This window comes from Anarhichas minor, unplaced genomic scaffold (assembly GCF_050575085.1).
Source record: "Anarhichas minor isolate MPS153535 unplaced genomic scaffold, ASM5057508v1 ptg000017l, whole genome shotgun sequence".
NCBI lineage: Eukaryota > Metazoa > Chordata > Actinopteri > Perciformes > Anarhichadidae > Anarhichas > Anarhichas minor.
The window spans coordinates 8,178,465-8,194,099 of record NW_027466463.1 but is presented as its reverse complement, the minus strand read 5'-3'; the positions used below and the strand labels follow the sequence as shown (position 1 = coordinate 8,194,099).

Genomic DNA, 15,635 nt, shown 5'->3' with positions numbered 1-15,635 from the left:
AACTGTTCTTCATGTCTTTTGATTATTAACAAGGATTAGTGGACTAAACATTGAGGTAGCTTTTCACTTTTAGCCGCAGCTGGTCAACACTTTTTAATTAACATAACGATAATTCTGTGAATAAGATGCTGACAGGTCCAAACTAAACCTTGCTGTTGTTGGGTTTGTGTGATCTCTGCAAGAACATCCACTGTAACACCAGAGTGCAATGTGTATTGTAGTCTTTGTGTGGTTCAACAAGAACAACGGACTGACGAGTCTTCTCTAGCCATGTTAATAATGACTGACATTTTTTATGACTCATTATGTTTTGGCAGTTTTATGGCACACTATACTATGACATTTTATTGCATTCTATGTTATATGATTTCTTTTATTTTATAATAACTATAAGGATGGCTTGTTATGAAGCCTTAGAGGATACATTTGATTCTAATGACGGTGGCTGATGGCGATAGACAGTCTTTTTTATTGTGACATAAAAGTAACTCGTAACTATAGCAGATGAATACATGTAGAGTAAAAATGCAAAATTTGAAGTACTGTAAATCAGAATAAATTGTTTTGGCCAGACTTTTACTTTTGTAAAAAAATCTTGAGAGTGTGTTGGGTTGGAAGCTGTTCATCTTTTATAGTCATCTCCCAATTGAATAAAACTTTTTTTAATGATATTTTGGTTTCCTTATGTCTCTGGGGAAGGGAAGACGAATGGGGTCGGACAAAGTGCATCCTGGGATTTGATTCTGTACTGTAGTCCCGCAGTGGAAAAATGTACAGGATTACAGCAGCATAGTAAATGGTGCAAACAAGAGACATAGTAAAAAGAATTATAAATGGTAACTAGTATTAAACAAGTAAAAATATTATATATACAGATTTTTCTTGTGTGGTCAACTGGGAGCACAGGTGTCACTGTGCTTACTGACCTTAAAGGCCTGCAGCTTCAAATCTTATCTTCAGCACATACAGAAAGAGAGCCCCAAAGCTTGTACATGGAGATTGGTGACCTCACATGAATCCCAGAATAGCTTTGTGCTCCTTCAACATTTGTAGCTCTAATCGGACACAATAACTGCAAACACCTCCGTGGGTGTGCAGGGTTATAATATCTATAATACATCATATTTTATAAGTTGATAACACATATAGCTTAACGCTAGCGGCATTGTGCCTCTCAACATCTATCAGGTGGATTGCTATGGAATTAGCTACATGTATCCAATGTCCAGAGGATACATTTGATTCTAATGACGGTGGCTGATGGTGATAGTCTTTTTTTAACCTTTTTAGCCCGAGGGGAGACCATTTGGGCTTCTCGGGCTCAGAACCCCTCAAACTCAAATGCGGAAAATAGCATGATTATTAGCCAGTAGCATGTATGTGGCTAATTATTTTTTTTTTTTCGATGAAAGAGCAACGTATGGGCAAAAACATCATATAAGTCACTTCTGACACACTACCAACACAGCTATAGGGTACTCACATAAGCAGAAAAATACCGTGGCATAAAAGCACCAAATCCTGGCCCGAAATCGGCGTTATGAGTACAGTAAATCAATGTTTGTACCCTCATGCTAACGGCTACCAAGTCATGCAATGCATTTATTAGCATTAGCACACGTGGCGGAACACGTAACTAACTTCTGTTTCACGATCCGTAGAAACACTAAACAGTTGTGAGTGATCAAACGTACCTTCGTGCTGCCCTCCGCCGACAAAAATCGTAGGTATGCGCCCAAGTTTTATGAAAATATGGATAATAACGTCGCCGAATTTCCGTTCCAAAGCTGTAGTCATTGCTGCCAACTGCATACTGTTGACTTCCGACTTGTTTCCAGAATAAGAGCGGTCAAGCAGGCTTGGGCGAGTGGTCAGACTGCCTGCGACCGGAAATTTCCGCCGGGGTACACGCGTCACTTCTGGCAACTTTATTGTATGAAAACTTTTGCCGATCGCCACCAAACTCGACACAGGTCTTCCTGAGACTATGACGCGTCGAACGAGGGGTTGTTTTTGGAAATCGACCGAGGATAGGCTGCCATGCAGCCACATACACACACATGAAATGAGAAAATCCTACAGATGACAGCCAAAACTGGCTCTGATGATGTTATGAATATGAATATGATTCCTATTATCTGTATTTGGATGTATTGAATCATATGAGTGATAAAGAAAGTGAAATATATAGTTATATAGTGTATAAAAGTACAATGTAAGAGCAGCAACAGCTGGTTCGAAAATGATGACCTCGCCTGACTAAAACCTCTTATTATTCACTTTATTCCACTTCATTCCACTTTAACCTTTTTTTAATAACTACTGATCAGTTATGCTATGACTTGGGAAAGTTTTAGGGAGATAGCTACATTATTACAATAACCTTTTATCAATGAAAGTGCATTTTTCCAGGCGAAGCTGAATATTTTCAATTTCAGCTGTGGAATGTCTTATTTTCCTGTATTAATTGTGACATAAAAGTAACTAGTAACTATAGCAGATGAATACATGTAGAGTAAAAATGCAAAATTTGAAGTACTGTAAATCAGAATAAATTGTTTTGGCCAAACTTTTCCTTTTGTAAAAACATCTTGAGTGTGTTGGGTTTGAAGCTGTTCATCTTTTATAGTTATCACCCAAATACAACCTTCATTGCAATTAGTTGTCTGAAAATGAGGGGTATCTTTGAAATCTTCCATTTTCCCCATTCATGGAGCATTGTCAGTGTGGACATAAAGCGAGATTGTATTTAAAATGATGATTGCTCCTTAACATACAACAAAAAACTCATCAAATTCATAAATACAACATTCTCAGAGTTTTATGATCTGATAGATTGTATAATATTTTTCACAGGAAAGGGCTGCATCTCAACTAGCACTGACTCTCTGAAGAGAAAGCCAATTAGAGCTGATCAGTAACAGCTGTGATAACTGCACAATGGGGTTATTTAACCTGCCATGTGGCACAGGTAGCATTTTCTGTTGGTGACTGAAGCGATGGGAGCTTTTTGGGCCTTGTTTATTTGTATGCTGACTGTCTGGCTTACCAAAGGTATTTATATTTGTTCTGTTTGAAGCTTGTATTCAATAAATTGGTTGTTGAGTATAGCAAAGTATGTTAATTTCTTAATTCCTGAAATGCCATTTAGCAGTGACAAGTTTGTCTTATGTGCAATCAAACAGCAAAAACATTTGATTAACAGAAACCACTGTGTCCATAGGCTCTTGTTTGCCTGTTGGTGGCTCAACTGAAAGCAGCGCTAATGGGCTACAGAGGAGAATGAGGGGTGAGAATATTGGTGACTATTTTAATATTTGAGATTTTCTGAGCTCCTTCCTGACACCAAATTTCTTTTGTACTTTAGATCTGCCTCCCAATGACCTCTCCATAAAGAAGGCCCTTACACTTCACTATTCACATGAGGCCATGTCTGTGCGAAAGTATAAAAAAGGTGAGCAGGTTCTGCTTGACCCTATTGCAAAAATGCAAGTTTGTGTACGGCTCAGGTTCCTGGTGTTTTCATTAATGCTTTGTCTGTCTTTTGGTGTTTGGATTCCAAAAAAATGTCTAAGCTATATTGCCCATAAGATTTCAGTTATACAGTTGCTGCGTATTTATCATTGGACACCGTGAGAGGTGTATGTACTGTCGTGTTGTAGTAAAACATGTATATTTTAAAGCCAAATATTAAGAGCAAGCGTTTGTTTTTAAGTTGAAGAACTGAGAATTCTCAAAGCACTGTAAAAGTCTAGAGAAGTTGAAAATCACTTCTTAGATTTTAATTTATTAATCCAATGTCTTTATTTCAGTGACAGTGGAAGCCAATGAAGTGGATGTTGAGGCATTAGCTCTCTACCTAAAAGTTATTGTTGAAAGCAATGGCTCCCTCCTGGCCGGCGGCGGCCTGATGTCCAAGGGCAACGGCTCCCTGCTGGCCGAGGGCGGCCTGATGTCCAAGGGCAACGGCTCCCTGCTGGCCGAGGGCGGCCTGATGTCCAAGGGCAACGGCTCCCTCCTGGCCGAGGGCGGCCTGATGTCCAAGGGCAACGGCTCCCTCCTGGCCGAGGGCGGCCTGGTGTCCAAGGGCAACGGCTCCCTCCTGGCCGACGGCGGCCTGGTGTCCAAGGGCAACGGCTCCCTCCTGGCCGACGGCGGCCTGGTGTCCAAGGGCAACGGCTCCCTCCTGGCCGACGGCGGCCTGGTGTCCAAGGGCAACGGCTCCCTCCTGGCCGACGGCGGCCTGGTGTCCAAGGGCAACGGCTCCCTCCTGGCCGACGGCGGCCTGGTGTCCAAGGGCAACGGCTCCCTCCTGGCCGACGGCGGCCTGGTGTCCAAGGGCAACGGCTCCCTCCTGGCCGACGGCGGCCTGGTGTCCAAGGGCAACGGCTCCCTCCTGGCCGACGGCGGCCTGGTGTCCAAGGGCAACGGCTCCCTCCTGGCCGACGGCGGCCTGGTGTCCAAGGGCAACGGCTCCCTCCTGGCCGGCGGCGGCCTGGTGTCCAAGGGCAACGGCTCCCTCCTGGCCGGCGGCGGCCTGGTGTCCAAGGGCAACGGCTCCCTCCTGGCCGACGGCGGCCTGATGGCCAAGGGCAACGTTTAGCCTCAGCTAAACAGTAGCATCTTTCTGCTTGTACGTACTTTTCTATCCGTTTGAATAAAACTTTAATGATATTTTGGTTTCCTTATTTCTCTGGGCAGGGGAAGAAGAGTGGGGTCTGACAAAGTGTATCCTGGGATTTGATTATGTACTGTAGTCCCGCAGTGGAAAAATGTACAGGATTACAGCAGCATAGTAAATGGTGGAAACAAGAGACATAGTAAAAACAAGTATAAATGGTAACTAATATTAAACAAGTAAAAATCCACAATAACTAAAAATATTATATATACAGACTCATTTTTTTTTTTTATTGCACGGAATATTTATACAGCACAGATTTTTCTCGTGTGGTCAACTGGGAGCACAGGTGGTTGTGCAGCCTGACAGCAGCAGGAAGGACCTGCGGTTTCATGTTTTCATGTTTGAAGTGTCTGAATCCATTCAGCCCATCGGAGTCCCTGACAATCCATCACCCTCACAGTGGTCTTCCCCCAATATGTTCTAGAATGAAAGAAAAGAAGGCCAGTATCTTTTGCATACAGAACAGATACACATTAACACATCAAACACCAAATAATAACACTTCTATAAGTAAACTGTGAGATTATAACTCATAATGTCCATTAATCATTTTGTTCATTTGTTTCCATACCCCCCCCCCCTTCGAGACTAAACAAAGTCTCGAAAGAGCAAAAAAAAATCAACACTACGAACTACGCAAGCAATAACAGAGGTAAATAATAGGATGATAATCATGAGATATTCAAAATGGATATTCCTCCACCACTTCGATCTTTATTGCGTCATCCTCATCCATGTCCGTGTCAGCTTCGTGTAATAATGGCATCAGAGTTTGATCGCCGGGTAGCACAACTCCAACCCACCTAATTATCATTGCCTTTGCAAAGGTCAACAACAGCGTACACAAACAAAACATCACATAGCTAGAGTAGTAGTCTGAGTAGTTGTATGAATATTCTTAGTTGTTTCTGGAACCCGTTTGCTGGCATATTTTGACAATACGATTTTTCAGAACACCATTCATTCTTTCGCACATCCCTTGACTTTGCAGATGATAGATTGCACCAAGACGCTGTTTAATTCCAAGTTTTTTCAAAATCAATTTCACCGTCTTATCCACAAACTCTTTCCCATTGTCTGAGGATATTCGATCTGGAAGTCCCCACCTGCTTATGACCTCTCTACATAAGAACTTGGCTTTTTATTTTTTATTTTTTTTCCGTTTCAAATGCCAAAAGGCCATCGTGTAAAGGACAGATTACAGTGTAGCTTAGCATTCCCAGTATCTTTAATCATAGCTCTCAATGGCCCTGTCAAGCTAGCATAATCCTCAACCCATGCTGAAGAATATCCTGCAATACCAAGAAATGTCATCATCTCTCGAACTGTTCTGGGTTTTGGAGCCTTGCGAATAGCCTCCACATGACTCTCAGAGATGCTTCTGTGTCCCTGCGTTATTGTTTGACCCAAATAAGTTACCTTCTCCTTACAATACTGCAGTTTCTTCAGAGAGGCCTTGTGACCCTTCTCTGCCAGTATTTGTAGCAATTTAGTTGAGTCCTTATGACATGTCTCCTCATCCGGTGAACAAATGATGATGTCGTCCACATATTGAATTACATTACTTGTTAATACCTGCTCTATTCCCTCCAAATCATCTTTCACTATTTTATTGAAAATGTGAGGACTATGTTTGAACCCTTGTGGCAGTCTCTCATACTCATAAGATTGTCCATTGTACGTGAACCCGAATAAGCTTTGGCTTTCCCTACTAAGTGGAACACTGAAAAACGCACCACATAAATCTAACACTGTGAAATGTGTCGCATTTGGCGGAAGTTGGGCTAACAAAGTATGTGGATCCGGTACTTCTGCTTGAAAATCAACCACCACTTCATTGACCGCTCTTAAGTCATGTGTCAGGCGATATGAATTATCTGGCTTCTTTATTGGCAACAAAGGCGTGTTGCTCTGCGGGTCCTGTGTTATTCTTAAAACACCTGCCTTCAAAAGTCCTTCAATCTGTGGTTCAATTCCTCGGATTGCCTCTTCACTCAGTGGATACTGGTTCTTCCAAGGTGGTTTGACTCCTGGTCGGAGTTCAACTCTTACTGGTTGAGCTGACTTCACAAGTCCAATATCAGTACTATGCCGAGCCCACAAACCTCCTGGAACTTGTTTTAGCATCTCTTCTCTCATTGGGTCTGAGTCCATCTTAGTACTGCAGACTGGCTCATGTGTCATTCGCACAGCATGTGGCTGTCCTTGTCCTTGAGCAGAGATCATGATCTTAATGAACCTCTGATCCTCGCTCTTCCAGATGGCAAGATTCTCTGTTACGGGTGTAAAAACAGCTTCTTCTGCCTCCGCCATCATTTCTCCCACTTGCTTCGGCGTATGTTCTTCACACACCCACAAGGTCACATGTGGCACACTCTTCTCGATATCAAACTCTTTGTCCAAATAGTCATTTCTGTGTATCTTCATAGCTGCTCCTTGTGGTCCCAAAATTATACAGCCCGAATTTAGTTGAACTTGTTTTGGTTGTTGACTCAACCATTCTTCTGCGTATCCTTGAGCATCTTTTTTGAAATACTTGAGCGTGCAGTGAAATGGATACTCTGGAAGCTTCGCGTCGGGCATATTTACGATGATAAACTTTTCCCACAACTTAACTGGCTCAAGAAAATCTTCATTAAGATTTCCGATCCAACATACTGTAGAAGCTTCAGTCTCTGTTGTCATCAATAATTGGTGAACACTCTCGTTTGGCATTTCATCCTTTATACACTCCCTTTCTCTCTTTTCTCTCTCTTTATCTGTTCTCTCCTTCTCCCTCTCCCTTTCACTTTGCTCTCTCTATCCTGTTTCTCCCTTTCACTTTGCTCTCTCTATCCTGTTTCTCTTTTTCACTTTGCTCTCTCTTTCCTTCTATCCCTCTCTTTCAGCTCTCTCTCTTTTCGCTCTTTCTCATACTCTCTTCTCTCCCTGTCTTTTGTGCTTTCTCTCTCTTCTCCTTTTCTTTCTGCTCCTTCTCTGTACGTTCCCTCTTCGTTTGCTCTCTGTCCTCTCTTTTTCAAACAACTGGAGAATGCCAAGCTCCACTTGCCTCTTCTCCTTGCGTTTTCTCTTTTTTTTTCCTTCTTTTGCTCTGCCTTGTATGTTGATACAAGTCTAAATCAATTTTAATTACATCTGGGTTAAGAGTCCCCTCCACTGGCCATGGTTGGTCAATTTCAGGCCAGCGTTTATGCCATTTTTCCGATATTTTTGCAATGTTTGCAATGCCTCTAATTAGAGGATTATTCTTCTGTACCACTTCAACAGGAGTGATTACCTTTGGATTTTTAGTATTCTTTTTCCCCATTATAATGACTTCCTCTTATTTTCCGTTATTTGTACTTTAAGAATTAATTGCTACAATTAAAACTACTCAAGGCTATTTAGATTACTTCCCCCTTCAATTAACCAATTATCCAATTAACCAATTATCAAATTAACCAAGTATCACTTAACCAATTAACCAATTACAAATTAGCCAATTAGCAATTGAACAATTAACACATTAACCAATTATCCAATTAACAAATTAATCAATTAACAAATTAACAAACCAATCAATCAACAAATCAATCAATTATCCAATCAATCAATCAATCACTATTCAGCTCAAATCATCAGACAGTCACCATATTGATGTACACCACAGCACAGATCAGAACAAAACAACGCACAATGACAAAAATGGACATCTGCAATTATCAGCAGACTTTAGACCAAACAACCATATGCCATTAATTAATTAAATGCATTAACTGGTCAATCAGTTGCCAAGTTTTCTATTTATTTATTTAATTATTTATTTCTCCTATCTGCCTAGAGCATGTATTCTTTCATGTGTATAGGATCAGGTCAGTATCCTCTTCCGGACTATGTCAGAGCCATCGTTACGCCGTGACTAATATGCATGTGTCTTACCGTTAAGAAGTTGAGGGCCCCTCTTCATTAATCTTGCACGATACTATTTAGCCCACCTTATTCGTTACCATGAAGCTATTCTAAACTATTTATTTTCCTTTTTCCTTTTTCATCTTCCCCCTTTTTTTTTTTTCATTAAATTTAGCACGGAGCCTCACTTTAAACATCAAATCAACAGGACATGTCCATAACAAGAAGGTTCTTAATTTACGGTGTGTCCAAGCAACTCCACCTAACAATTCCACATAACAGCCCCAATTAATGACCAGCATTCAATCGAGAGAGCTCACCGTATGTGAAGTCGTCGGGAAACTGCCAGATCATTGCCGATCTGTTCGTGCCGCCATCTATGTCGTGTTTTGCATGCGACAGGTCTGTTGAAGTGATGAGGAAGGATGCTCCGTGGACACTGTTCTTGCTGGTATAATAAAGTTTATTACAAACAAGCAACACATGCCATTACGGACGTCTAGATCGTCCGGAGGTCTCAAGTCGAATCCGAAAGTCCCCGCCTTTAGGGCTCTCGCTTCATCTTTATATAGGGTACATGTCATGCAACATCTGGGCGGAACGTAAGAGAATGTATGTGGCCTCCTGATTCTACACATCCCCACTTCTGCCCCTGGTCTCCTGCACATCTGGTTTTCATCTAAGACAACTCTACTTGGGGTCTTCGCTGTATCGTTCAAGGCCTGAAAATATGCAAGGCCTGAAAATATACCACACTTTCTACCCTTTTCCAGCCGTGTTGAGGAAAAGTGTTCGTCTGCAGGAGGTTGGCTATTACACAGAGGAGGGAACTCCAACCCTTTCCTACAGGGAGAACTTGTACAGGTAAGTTTGTGTGCACATATTGTGTCTTGTACGTATGCTGTGGAGTTAGCATTGTATAAATCTTCACATGAATGAGTCTTACTAACATCTGTCGCATCTTTCAGGGTCTTTCGGAGGAGGAAAGGTCACGGCAGGGGCCAATATCATATGGACTCTGCAGATCCTCTTGAGTCAATGAATGAGAACGACTCTACAGACACTGCCATGGACCAGGAATCAACGGGTCACCACGAGTCTATTGCCAACCAACTAAGATCACAGAGTATCAACACTACTGACAGGACACCAAATGTCTTCACTAGATACAGGTCACAAAGTATCACCAGTACTGAAAGGACACAAAGTATCACCAGTACTGAAAGGACAAGAAGTATCTTCACTAGATACAGGTCACAAAGTATCACCAGTACTGAAAGGACACAAAGTATCACCAGTACTGAAAGGACAAGAAGTATCTTCACTAGATACAGGTCACAAAGTATCACCAGTACTGAAAGGACACAAAGTATCACCAGTACTGAAAGGACACAAAGTATCACCAGTACTGAAAGGACAAGAAGTATCTTCACTAGATACAGGTCACAAAGTATCACCAGTACTGAAAGGACACAAAGTATCACCAGTACTGAAAGGACACAAAGTATCACCAGTACTGAAAGGACAAGAAGTATCTTCACTAGATACAGGTCACACCGTATCACCAGTACTGAAAGGACACAAAGTATCACCAGTACTGAAAGGACACAAAGTATCACCAGTACTGAAACTGACATTTCTTAACTTAGTGCTTTGTGTCCCTCAGGATTCACACAGTACACACACACGTGTATTCAACTGAAAGAGGTCCAGCAGGAGGTGCAGATGCTCAAACAGTGGACGAACACGCTTGTTCCCGTGGCAGACACGATGGCAAACTTTGCCTTAGAATCGCTAGGTGAGCCATCGTCATCATCTTCATCATCGTCTCATCACTATTCATACATGTGCTTTATTGTGGAACTTGTTCGGAGGTTGATTTCTAACTTTGTACGTGTGTCCTTTACTTGTGTGCATGCAGGAGCCAGAGTTTTACGTCACTTATCGTCGGACACATATTGCAACAAAGGAGCTGGAATATTGGATCGACTATTCTTCGGGTGCTATTTATCCAAAGCACAACGAAGAGTGATCCAGGTAGGAGTTACAGCCACATTGCTTTACAGTGTCTTGTAATTACACTTTTGAAACTTCTGGTATTTAATATGAAAGAACATGGAGGTAACAGTTGCAAAATGAAATTCTCTCCCCCTTAGGGACAGTCACCGTTGCTTCCAGGACAATGCTGGTCCTTTGCAGGCAGCCAAGGGCATTTATTCGTCTCCCTGTCGCACCCAGTCTCCATCACTCACGTGACACTCGGCCACATCCCAAAGAGCCAGTCCCCCGATGGACACATTTCAAGAGCACCGAGGGAATTTTCAATCTACGTAAGTCAGACATTTTCTGTCATCATCCTCGACATGTCATACACAACAAAAGGCTCCGCTCATCTCCGTTTCTTTTCTGTCTCTTCCAGGGAATGAGCACCACGGATGAGGAAGGCACCTACCTGGGGACACTGGTTTACGATCAGGACAGCGCAGCACTTCAGACCTTTGAACTGCCCGTGAGTATGATATAAGTTAGACAGAACAGCATCCATGAACGTGTTATTCGGTCACATTCAAAAACATTGTGAGGTTACCAGATTTCTCCACAACAAGCTTAATAAACAGAGATTAGCTTTAACTATTTATTGTTCTTCTGAGGATGAAACCTCGTCCTGCCATGTTAATGGCTGCAAGCTGTAGTTAAACTAACTATTAGAGATAGAGGTGGAGCTGCTATTAATACTATAGATTACAAACATGCAAAGACCATGTGGTCAACACAGATGCCAGGAACATCTGGAATTAAAACAAAATGTCTTCTTTATCGCTGATGTCCTATCCTTTCATTTGTGTCTCTGTTACATTGCCTGACTCCCTTTATCCATTTCTCTCTCTTGTCTCTGACCAGAATCCAGACATAGGGGTCTTCAGATATGTGAAGCTACAGATCACCAGCAACTGGGGACACATGGAGAACACCTGCCTCTATAGCTTTAGGGTTCATAGTAACTCAAAGGTATAGAAGGTAAATCAACACCTCTGTTCTTCCATGTCTGCGTGGGTTTCCTCCCACGGACCACACATGCCAGTTAATCTGGTGTGTTTGGTTCAAATTTACAAATAAAGTTTGAAATGTAAATTTGAAAATAACAATAAAACTTTGAAATGCAAATACTATGCTCTATGTATTCTATTCAACAATAAATGCAAATGTTCCAATGTTCCATCAAAGTGAAACTGTTCTTCATGTCTTTTGATTATTAACAAGGATTAGTGGACTAAACATTGAGGTAGCTTTTCACTTTTAGCCGCAGCTGGTCAACACTTTTTAATTAACATAACGATAATTCTGTGAATAAGATGCTGACAGGTCCAAACTAAACCTTGCTGTTGTTGGGTTTGTGTGATCTCTGCAAGAACATCCACTGTAACACCAGAGTGCAATGTGTATTGTAGTCTTTGTGTGGTTCAACAAGAACAACGGACTGACGAGTCTTCTCTAGCCATGTTAATGACTATGACATTTTTTATGACTCATTATGTTTTGGCAGTTTTATGGCACACTGCATTCTATGTTATATGATTTCTTTTATTTTATAATAACTATAAGGATGGCTTGTTATGAAGCCTTAGAGGATACATTTGATTCTAATGACGGTGGCTGATGGCGATAGGCAGTCTTTTTTATTGTGACATAAAAGTAACTCGTAACTATAGCAGATGAATACATGTAGAGTAAAAATGCAAAATTTGAAGTACTGTAAATCAGAATAAATTGTTTTGGCCAGACTTTTACTTTTGTAAAAAAATCTTGAGAGTGTGTTGGGTTTGAAGCTGTTCATCTTTTATAGTCATCTCCCAAATACAACCTTCATTGCAACTAGTTGTCTGAAAAGGAGGGGTATCTTTGAAATCTTCCATTTTCCCCATTCATGGAGCATTGTCAGTGTGGACATAAAGCGAGATTGTATTTAAAATGATGATTGCTCCTTAACATACAACAAAAAACTCATCAAATTCATAAATACAACATTCTCAGAGTTTTATGATCTGATAGATTGTATAATATTTTTCACAGGAAAGGGCTGCATCTCAACTAGCACTGACTCTCTGAAGAGAAAGCCAATTAGAGCTGATCAGTAACAGCTGTGATAACTGCACAATGGGGTTATTTAACCTGCCATGTGGCACAGGCACCATTTTCTGTTGGTGACTGAAGCGATGGAAGCTTTTTGGGCCTTGTTTATTTGTATGCTGACTGTCTGGCTTACCAAAGGTATTTGTATTTGTTCTGTTTGAAGCTTGTATTCAATAAATTGGTCGTTGAGTATAGCAAAATTTAGGTATGTTAATTTCTGAAATGTCATTTAGCAGTGACAAGTTTGTCTTATGTGCAATCAAACAGCAAAAACATTTGATTAACAGAAACCACTGTGTCCATAGGCTCTTGTTTGCCTGTTGGTGGCTCAACTGAAAGCAGCGCTAATGGGCTACAGAGGAGAATGAGAGGTGAGAATATTGGTGACTATTTTAACATTTGAGATTTTCTGAGCTTCTTCATCACCCTAAATTTCTTTTGTACTTTAGATCTGCCTCCCAATGACCTCTCCATTAAGAAGGCCCTTACACTTCACTATTCACATGAGGCCATGTCTGTGCGAAAGTATAAAAAAGGTGAGCAGGTTCTGCTTAACGCTATTGGAAAAATGCAAGTTTGTGTACGTCTCAGGTTCCTGGTGTCATAATGTGGTTAGTTAAGTTTTCATTAATGCTTTTGGTGTTTGGATTCCAGAAAAATGTCTAAGCTACATCTGACTATGATCTGACTATAAGCTTTCAGGTATACAGTTGCTGCGTATTTATCATTAGACACATTGAGAAGTGTATGTAGTGTTGTAGTAAAACATGTATATTTTAAATCTTTAAAGCCAAATATTAAGAGCAAGTGTTTGTTTTTCAGTTGAAGAACAGATGATTCTCAAAGCAGAAGTTGAAAATCACTTCTTAGATTTTAATTTATTATTCGAATGTCTTTATTTCAGTGACGGTGGAAGCCAAAGAAGTGGATGTTGCGGCATCAGCTCTCTACCTAAAGGTTCTTGTTGAAAGCAACGGCTCCCTCCTGGCCGACGGCGGCCTGGCGTCCAAGGGCAACGGCTCCCTCCTGGCCGACGGCGGCCTGGCGTCCAAGGGCAACGGCTCCCTCCTGGCCGACGGCGGCCTGGCGTCCAAGGGCAACGGCTCCCTCCTGGCCGACGGCGGCCTGGCGTCCAAGGGCAACGGCTCCCTCCTGGCCGACGGCGGCCTGGCGTCCAAGGGCAACGGCTCCCTCCTGGCCGACGGCGGCCTGGCGTCCAAGGGCAACGGCTCCCTCCTGGCCGACGGCGGCCTGGCGTCCAAGGGCAACGGCTCCCTGCTGGCCGACGGCGGCCTGGCGTCCAAGGGCAACGGCTCCCTGCTGGCCGACGGCGGCCTGGCGTCCAAGGGCAACGGCTCCCTGCTGGCCGACGGCGGCCTGGCGTCCAAGGGCAACGGCTCCCTGCTGGCCGACGGCGGCCTGGCGTCCAAGGGCAACGGCTCCCTGCTGGCCGACGGCGGTAGCTAAACAGTAGCGTCTTTCTGCTTGTCTGTACTTTTCTATCTGTTTTGAATAAAACTTTTTTTTAATGATATTTTGGTTTACTTATGTCTCTGGGGAGGGGAAGACGAATGGGGTCGGACAAAGTGCATCCTGGGATTTGATTATGTACTGTAGTCCCGCAGTGGAAAAATGTACAGGATTACAGCAGCATAGTAAATGGTGGAAACAAGAGTCAAGGTAAAAACAAGTATAAATGGTAACTAATATTAAACAAGTAAAAATCCACAATAACTAAAAATATTATATATACAGACATTTTTTTTTACAGCACGGAATATTTATACAGTGCAAATTTTTCTTGTGATGGAAGCTGGTTGTGCAGCCTGACAGCAGCAGGAAGGACCTGCAGTACCTCCCCTTCACACACCGGGGTTGAATCAGCCAGTGGCTGAAGGAGCTGCCATGGGGTGGGAGGTGTTCATCAGGGATGATATCTTAGCCATCATCCTCCTGTCTCCCACCGTATCCAGTGGACACCCCAGCACACTGCTGACCTTCATGAGTTTGTTTAGTCTCTTCCTGTCCGCTGTTGAGATGCTGCTGCCCCAGCAGGCCACTCCATAAAATATGGTTGATACCACAGAGTCAAAGAAGGTCCTCAGGAGTGCTCCCTGCACTCCAAAAGACCTCAGTCTCCTCAGCAGGCATACACCCAGGCATTCCAACTTTATGTTAAAATTTCTGAAATATTCACTTAAATGCAGTAAAAGTGACATGGGAAGTAAAGCGCAGCTATCGGTAGAGGCACAAAATAACTCGTTTTTCAGTTGCCCAAGGTACAACAAAACACAAATTTTGATGATCATGACACCAAACTTGTTACTCAAGAAAATTCTCAAATTGATCAATAAGTTGATTCTCCTTCTGGGTAAAAATCTGCAGCTACTTGATTTCATTTCATCTCAAAACAATATGAATTTCTTATGAAACTAAAGGCATTACAATACAAGGTTGTCAAGTGGAAATTTCATTGTTTATTTAAAAGGTTAATGCATATGTTGGCCAACATATTGGCAGCCTGTGTGGGAGAAAAATGTATTTGTGTCTTGATGAGGAATTCACATTGTGGCCAGACTTCCTAGCCTAGGTGCTACTTCAGGCCCCCTGCTGTGTCGGCCCCTTGAATGACCAAATGCCAACTGTGTGTCCTTCCTGCAGGTCTGAATGTGAATGCCCCCCTTCTTGCCCTTTGTCATAGTCTCCCACTTACCTCCGTTTCCTCGTATTTACATAATAGTCTAACCACTGCTCTGGCTCCCTGTATAAAATGCTTCATTTTTTCGATGTCAACCCATCGGCTCAGATCTGCTCTGTCTGTGAGGTCACCAGTTTGCCGGCATGCTTAATAAACTCACCACAGCAACTTCTAAACTGGACTTGAATGATTTCTTCAACAGTCTTAAAGTATATTTGTGTAAAATCAATCATA

At 42.2% G+C, this 15,635-nt stretch overlaps 1 long non-coding RNA gene across 1 annotated transcript; it reads left to right on the top strand.

Annotated features, from left to right (window-relative positions):
* The first annotated feature begins 10,467 nt into the window (after nt 1–10,467).
* LOC142951244 (uncharacterized) lies at nt 10,468–11,800 on the top strand. The gene is made up of 3 exons (XR_012954563.1): nt 10,468–10,609; nt 10,729–11,081; nt 11,474–11,800. It is a non-coding gene; the product is annotated as an uncharacterized LOC142951244 (long non-coding RNA).
* Nucleotides 11,801–15,635: the final 3,835 nt, after the last annotated feature.